At 52.2% G+C, this 8,029-nt stretch overlaps 1 long non-coding RNA gene across 1 annotated transcript; it reads left to right on the top strand.

The window, feature by feature from the left end:
- The first annotated feature begins 342 nt into the window (after window positions 1-342).
- LOC114084433 (uncharacterized) lies at window positions 343-5,894 on the top strand. Its single transcript, XR_011708662.1, has 4 exons — window positions 343-452; window positions 552-615; window positions 5,228-5,311; window positions 5,467-5,894. It is a non-coding gene; the product is annotated as an uncharacterized lncRNA (long non-coding RNA).
- Window positions 5,895-8,029: the final 2,135 nt, after the last annotated feature.

Genomic DNA, 8,029 nt, shown 5'->3' with positions numbered 1-8,029 from the left:
CTTAGAAAGGAATCACCCGTGACAATGTCTGTTTCTCAGGCTTTGGTTTTGGTCAGTGCTTGGTGGGTCTCTAAAGGACTGAGCAGGCAGAATGGAACTAACAGTGAAATTCTCAGAAGTCACGTGGTTAAAACAAAATTCAAACAGACCGTCCAGGAGAATTCTTGAGTAAACAAAGACAATCAGGCCAGGAGGCCTTAACCTTTCATAAGCTGGAGATGTAAGTGAAATTGAAATTGAACTGTTCTGTTAGGAGAAAACTTATTGGGCAATCACAGCCACAAAGTCAAACATAAAACTAGGGACTTTCCAAAAAAGGCAGTTGTGTTAGTGCAGCCAGACAGGTAGTGTCTTCATTTCACTTTCGCATTTACCCTGATGTGAAAGGGTCCTCTGTCTCCACACTTCCTCTTGGCCATTCCTCGCTGGAACACTCTGCTGTGTTGAACTTGGTATTTCACAGTTCATGAGTTGCTTCTTACTTAGGTGAACTTTTTAAAGATTTGGTCTTATTTTGAACTGATATCTTTATCAATTCATATTTTTGCAAGTGCACCAAAGGCCAGGCAGATCCGCAGGCGCCTGACACACAGCCAACACCTCAGGATGACTATGGTAAGTGCCTCTTGAATTTTAAGGGGAAATCCACACAGAGTCCACTGCCCATTGGAAGGGCTCCGTCCAGGTTACTGGTGTCAGAAAGACTGAGCACCAGCCTCAATTTTGAAAGCTTGTGCACGCATTCTAATCGTACAAAACTGACAGACACCATGGCACACGTCTGTAATCCCAGCAGCTCGGGAGGCTGAGACAGGAGGGTCGTGGGTTTAAAGCCAGCCTCAGCAAAAGTGAGATACTACGCAACTCAATGAGACCTTGTCTCTAAATAAAATATAAAATAGGGCTGTGGCTATTGTGGCTCAGTTGTTGAATGCCCCTGAGTTCAATCCCCAGTATACCCCTAAAAAAAAAAACACCTGCTCTTACAAAACTCAGTTTTCTGTGGGAGACAGTGAGTTCTTGGCAGAGTATGTGTCTCCCTCTGTGTCCACAGGGCTTGGTTATAGGTTTGGGCTGTCGGGTGGGGAGTATGAGAGTGACCTGTGAAAGGACCTGGGTCCTTATTCTAGAAGGTGTGTCTATATGTGGGCCCCTGATGTCCCTGTTACTTCAGTCTCTCCACCTGCACAGCTCCCACGTCCTCTCCCATCTACTGGAGCTCTCCTCCCCACCCCCAGCCTCTTCTCCACATTGTCCTCCTGCCCCCTCACCGGAGCTTTCCCGCCAGCATACAGGTACGCTGTGCTTCTCCATCTCAAAAAGCCAGCAAACCACAGACTCTATCCCCTCTGTCATTTACCATCCTTTTTTTCTAAATCCTCTTTGAAGAAGAAATGTTCAAAAAGAACTGTCTACACAGTTCTCTCCTATCTCATCTTGAACCTGATTGTTGGGCAGAGGGTGAGACTCAGGCCAGGAAGCAGGTTTGGGGCTCTGGCAGTTGAATGAGGATCCAAGGCATGGTGGCAATGGTGGTCATCATTTATTTGTAGGCAGCCCCCATCCAGCTCCCTGACCATTTCCATAGGCCCTTTATATATTATATACAGTCCAGAGAACATGCACTGCCGACAGGTTCCATTAGGGGGCGCCTGCTCACAAGTAAATGTTTATGACCTTGACTGTGCACTGACCTTAACAGCCCATTCCTGACCTTGGCTACATACTGAAAGCAAAACATAGCCCCTGGAAGCCCTGGCCAGGGAGCCTCACACTAGCCTTTTGGGACCAAATCAGACTTCATCACTTCTTCCCCAACACCTGCTCTGCTCCAGGTCCCAGTCACCCCTTCTCTTGAGGACCTCATGTGGCTTCCCCACCCACCCTGGCCCCTGCTCTCTGCTCCATCTTTTCTGGCCCTCCTCTCCAGTCCCTGGGCTCCACTGGGTCCTCTCCTTTTTTCTCTCTACTCACTACCTCGTCCCTCCCATCCAGTGTGGGGACTTGAACAATCTTCCTGTGACAATGACACCCCAATGCACGGCTTCAGCTGAATCCTCCCCACACTCCAGTCGGACTCAACTCCTCTGCCCAGAATCCCCCTGTGCAGATCTGATCTCCAGGGTTCACTTCCCAAACCTTCTCTACTTAGTTTCCCTCAAACCAATCAAACGCAATGCCATGCCGTGGGTTGCTGGGGGCAAGGCATGCAATCTTGACACCTCCCTCCCTCCCTATGTTTCTCTCTCTCTCTCTCTCTCTCTCTCTCTCTCTCTCTCTCTCTCTCTCTCACACACACACACACACACACACACACACACACACACAAACTCAGGGAATCTTGTTGGTGCATCTATCAAAATCTATCAAAATGCACCCAGAATCCAGCCGTTTGCCCATACACACACTTTCTTTTTTTTTTATTAGTTGTTCAAAACATTACATAGCTCTTGACATATCATATTTCATACATTTGATTCAAGTGGGTTATGAACTCCATTTTTCCCCCATATACAGATTGCAGAATCACATCAGTTACACATCCACGTCATGGTCATGCTGGCCGATGCTCTGACAAGTCTCATGTCACTCACTGAAACAGTCTCGCCTGCTCCTCCCTCTGTCCTGGCCTCCTCTCAGCACCCACCAGGAACACTTGGACACACAAGATCATAACAGCTCTCCACTCAGAACCTTCCACTGTGCTAATTTCCTCAGAAAACACAGCCAACCTCCTCACCAAGTCTGAAGACTCTGGCCACCCAGAGACCTCCAGCCCTGGACACCACTGCCATCCTCTGGCTTGATCCACTTATGCAGCTTTCACCCCCTGAGGTTTCTCAACATACGGGGCATCTTTCCATCTCCAGGCCTGGAATGTTCCCTGTGACCGGCAGGCTCTTCCCCCAGGTCCACCACGTCTGCCTCCCGCCCTCCTCCACGTCATTCCTGAGTACTTGCCTTCTCAGCAAGGACACCTGAAAACTCTGACAACTGTGCCTAAAATCCCCAGCATCTACCCAGCACCCTGCTTTCCTCTGTTTTTTGTTTGTTTGTTTGTTGTGGTGTTTTTTTTTTTTTTCTTACTCAGCTTTAAGTGTCTTCTCACACCCAACCCCGTGGACTTACATCCTGCTCACCTCCTGCCTCCTCTCACTAGGACTGACTTCCTCAGGGCAGAGGTGTCTTCTGTTTCCTGTGCCGTCCTAGCTCAGATTCCTAGGGCCAGGCCTGGCACAGGTTTGATGCTTCCTACTCCACCTCATCAAATGGTTGAATGCTCCTGCCAACTCCAGTGTGTCCCTAGTACAGGGAGGACATTAGCTGCAATTCATATTCAACCAGAAGGTCGCCTGGGGACAGTCTCCCTCCAATATTCCTCAGAAAAACTCCTCCACAGAGAACCAACCAACCAAGTCCCTGTCATTTCTCAGGAATGACAGCCTGGAGCTCCTCCCATTCCAGAAACAGTCCATGGCTCCCAGGGTCAAAGTCTAAACACCCACCAGGGGCCTGGCTCTGTCCCACTGGGCCCCACAGGCACCTCCTTTACACTCTCCCGCTCACCCTGACTTCAGTGACTCCCATTTCCAGAGAGAGCGGGGCACGGGGACTACTGGGACTTCCCGCTGGGAAGGGACCCACCAGGGCTGCCCCGCTGCCCAGGGGGAGAAATGCTGCAGCCAGCGCTAGTTGAGGAGAAGAAATGGGGGGGGAGGCTGGGGACAGGCAAAGTCCCTGCATGGGTCAGGGCCACGAGGCACAGAGCAGGAAGTTTGGAATCAGAAAACGTGGCTTCAAACGCCACTTCTGCCCATGCCTGATCTTGGAAAGAGAGCACTCCCCAGCCCCACCTTTCACCAGGTCGTCCCCTCTGAGCACAGGGTGCACTGCAGGACAGCTTTGCCCAGGGACACCCAAGGATGGGGGCTCCAGGGACTGTGTGTCGGGCATGGATCATTTCCCATCAAATAAGAAAGCTCAAAGGGCGTGAGGGACCCCATTCCCAAGGAAGCCTTTACAAATAGAAGAATTTCGTTTAAAAACTATTTGTAAAACACCTGCATCATTGACAAGGGTCCTTCCTTCTGCTGTGAACCTTCTTGCTTGATTTAGCCCCCTTTGCCTGCCTTTCCCAGCGCCCTGAGGTTTCTTTCCCTCCCTCTCCTTTATCCCCCTTTCTGTCAGCTCTGAGTTACAATGATCCGCATCTGTGCCTGTCTCCCTCATAGACTGGCCTCCTGGGTGCTCTTCCTGCCCATCTATACCCCACAGATGCCTCTGTTGCTCCAGCTCTGCCTGCTGGACACTCCTGAGCTCCTGGCTGTTGGCAATGCCATTGGGTGTAATTGCCATCGGGGACGCTGGACTGGCACCTGCCCTGGGCCACGCAGCACTTCTCTCCTACTTATTACCTCATATAAGGGGAACCCAAATGACAATTGGGACCATTCCTTGGCTTCTCGGAGGAAAATGGATTCCAATCAAACTCTCTTCCCAGGGCTGTGGGGGACCCCGAGCTCCTGGGTTCCCGGGAACCACAGGCAGAGGGCTTCTATTTCCCTGGCTCCTCCTGATGCTGCTCAGTGACTTCAGATGGGGATCACTTCACTGGCTCTTTTCCAAAGGCAGAGTGGCCCTAATCCCTTCCTCAACAAAATGCCACTGTCACCCACCTAGAGGTTGTCTCAGGGGCCCACTTTCCCTGAAGGTTCAGAGTGAGGGGAGGTTGCCATCAGAGGCAGAATCTGCCCAGTCCTGAACACCAGCCGCCCCTGCTCTGGGCCCTCAGTCCCCCCAGCAGCCTGTTTCTGCAGCTCCGCCCGCCCCACACTGCTGGGTGCCACCTCTGCTCCCTCCATCTCAATGTCCTCGCTGTCACTGGTCCAAACCCTCAGGGCCCTGTTCACTGCCCACACAGGACAGTCTAGCTGGTCACTGTCTTGCTCCCGGAGACCTCCCCCCCCCCGTCACCTGAAGCCACCGTCCAGGTGTTGGCCCAGCAGCCACAATCCATTCCTTGCAGTAGCCCCGGCCTTGAGGGGTCAAAGAGCAACTCTTTCCACCCCCTTGGCCTCACAAAGCCCCAGGAGACATTCTCCCCTGAGCCTGGGAGGGGACCGGGATTTCACAGGAGCCAGGGGTGGTCCATCATGAGACCCGACTCCAGCTGAGACGTGTGGGTCCCAGAGCTGCCCTCACGGCCTCTCCTCCCGTCTGCTTCCAGCTCTCTGGGATGATCATTTGTGGAGGGATGCTCGCCATCTGTGCTGTTATCACAGTCTTTGCGACCATAAATGCTTCCATTCAGGTGAGTTGTGGCCCTCCTGAGTGGGTGGAGAGACCCCAGCTAGGTGAACTCTACAGGGTCTTCAGTGCCTCACTCCCTGCCCAGGGGCTGGAGGGCTCTGGTGGCCCAAGGGCCGAGCACCTGCCTGTCTCCTTTCATCTCATTGTGTTTTTCAGGTGAAGGTGGATGTCAACAATTACTTTGGAGGAGGCAGGCCCTACTCCAAGCCCCCTAGTCGCAAGAAGTGAGATCCAGCATGCAGATCAGAGGACCACCCCCCTTCTCTGCTTTCATAATCTGATTCCTTCCTTTCCACACAAGCTGAGGGCTTGTCTGCTCACACCCTGCACTGCACCCTTCAATTCAGCCTGCTGCATCCTGCTCTTCTTCTGAGAGGCAGAGGGCTTTTCCGTGTATTTTAGCCCCAGGCTCCTCCCTGAGGCGCATGCTCCTGTGTGCTTGTGCATGGACATCCTCTCACAGGCTTCTCGCAAACCACCACCTGCACTCCTCTGCCTGGGGTTTATAGGTGAGGAGGAAAATGTCCAGGCGCCCATCTTCTTCTTTCAATCATCCATTCATTAATAAATTTGGATTGAGCATCTGTCCGTTTGAATGTTGTTCTGGCATCAGTGGTAACAGCATAGGGAGAACTGATTTCAGACTATTCAAGGTCGATTCATGGCAGGAAGTGGGTAAACATCATGACCAACATGGTCCTTGACCTCAAGGGACCTCTGGCCTCAAGAACACACAATAGCACCCACCATGCATATTAGTGAAGTTTTTATTAGTGTAATAAAAGGCCCGAGACAGGCCACCTTTGGAGAAAGAAGAGATCAGCTAATAGTTATGAAGTTTGAAGGGCCTGGCAGCCACATGGGCTCTGCTGTAAGGAGGACATCATGGCAAATGGTGCTGGCAACCATGGGGGCCCTTGTGGAAGACAGTGGTCCCTTCTGGAATTGAAGGGTGCAGTGCAAGGTGAAGTACAGGGGGAGACTTTGCCCTCAGCTTGTCTGGAAAGGAAGGAATCAGATTATGAAAGCAGAGAACGGGGGTGGTCTTCTTTTTGTTGCAGTGAAAGATTCTTCTAGAATCTTTCATTTTGCTGATCTGCATCCTGGATCTCACTTCTTGCGTCTAGAGGACTTGGAGTAGGGCCGGCCTCCTCCAAAGTCATTTCTGACATTTACATTCACCTGAAAACGAAACACGAAACGCCATGGAGAACCGTGACAGCACCATGGCAGGTCAGAGGGGACACAGAGCGCCAGGCACCATGTGATTCCAAGAACAGAGGCTCCCTTGAAATTGTCCCTTTGCCCCAGGTGGATTTTCAATTCCTGGAATTAAATGGGCCTTAGGAAATCCCAGACACTAAAAGTAGATCTTGATAAAGGAAATATGGGGCACATCATTTCCTAGTTCTAGACCAGCCCTACCTGGATGGTTCTGCAAACCAGGATACGAGTACACTGAGCCCCCCAAGGGGGCCACCTCTCAGGCCATTCTCTGAGGGCTGGGCAACCACGTCCCCTCACCTCTCTCTCCACATCCTTCCTCATTGCTGCCTGAAGGGCTCCATCAGATTCCACACCATCTCCTTCTACAGAACCCTAGCCCTCAGCCCTGACCCCTGACTGTGTTCCCAAAGCCTCCTTCCTGACAGTTTGGACCTAGACTTCACTGAGATTCTGCCAACATGGCTCACCTCTGTAGCGTGGTTCTTGGAGAAAGCACCTGGGGCTTCTCCGGACAGGGGGCACCAGGCATGACCCAATGACTTGCTGAAATCACCATGGGGCTTTGGAACAGGGTTTCTTGTGTGTCCTACCACCTACCTACCAGTGTTCTGTTCCCAGCACCCTCCAGGGAGCCCTCATCAACGTAGAGTGACAGCCACCTGTCCTGTGTATGAGGAGACTCTGGTCTCTCTGCACCTTCCCACAAGCCATCTATCTGCAGGATTCTGGCCCCTCCCCTCCCCTCCAGAACTGCAGAACAGCACACTCAGTGTCTTTGAAAATCTGTGGCCCACTCCACACCTGGGCAGAGAAAGCACAGAGGTAAGGGGGCAGAGATGTCCCCGGGGTCATCAGCCAGCGGGGACCACAGGCGGGACCTGCACCAGGACTCCAGAGGGCAAGTTTCCAACCTTATCTCACTGGCCCTCAACTGGATGTGACCCACCCACCTCTGTCTCCTTAAAGCACCGTCTCCTGGCTCTGCCCGGCTTCCCCAGGGTCCTCTTCATTGTCTCGCATGAGCAAACCTTTCCCCCCTCGTGCCTCAGGATGCTGCTTCCCCTGGTCTGCTTCTCAGGCACTGGACCTGAGCCCCTCCCGTGGGGCTCCCATGAGAGTCAAATGGGCTAATCAATGTCTGAAGGTGATGCAAAGTCATCCCACCCTGCAGACCCCGAGCCCCAGGCCTCTCCATCCTTCTCTTTGGGATCCCCTAGGAAAGAGCTGAGGCTATTTCCTGGTTGCTTTGCCCACACCTGGAACATTCCGGGGAGCAGGAGGACCTATGACAGTCCAGGACTGGCACCATAAGATTTAGGAGGCAAATCCAGAACACCTCCTGTTCCTATAAATAAAGCTTTATTGAAACACAACCTCTCCATTTGTTCACATGCTGTCCCTTACTGCTCTTGAGCTACAACAGCAGAATTAATATCAAGACAGGGACCACAGAGCCTGTCAAGCTGAAATATTTACTACTGGGCCCTTGCAG

Source organism: Marmota flaviventris, chromosome 9 (genome assembly GCF_047511675.1).
Source record: "Marmota flaviventris isolate mMarFla1 chromosome 9, mMarFla1.hap1, whole genome shotgun sequence".
NCBI classification, from domain to species: Eukaryota; Metazoa; Chordata; class Mammalia; order Rodentia; family Sciuridae; genus Marmota; species Marmota flaviventris.
The sequence above is the reverse complement of the archived record's forward strand: the minus strand, read 5'-3'. Positions and strand labels throughout refer to the sequence as shown.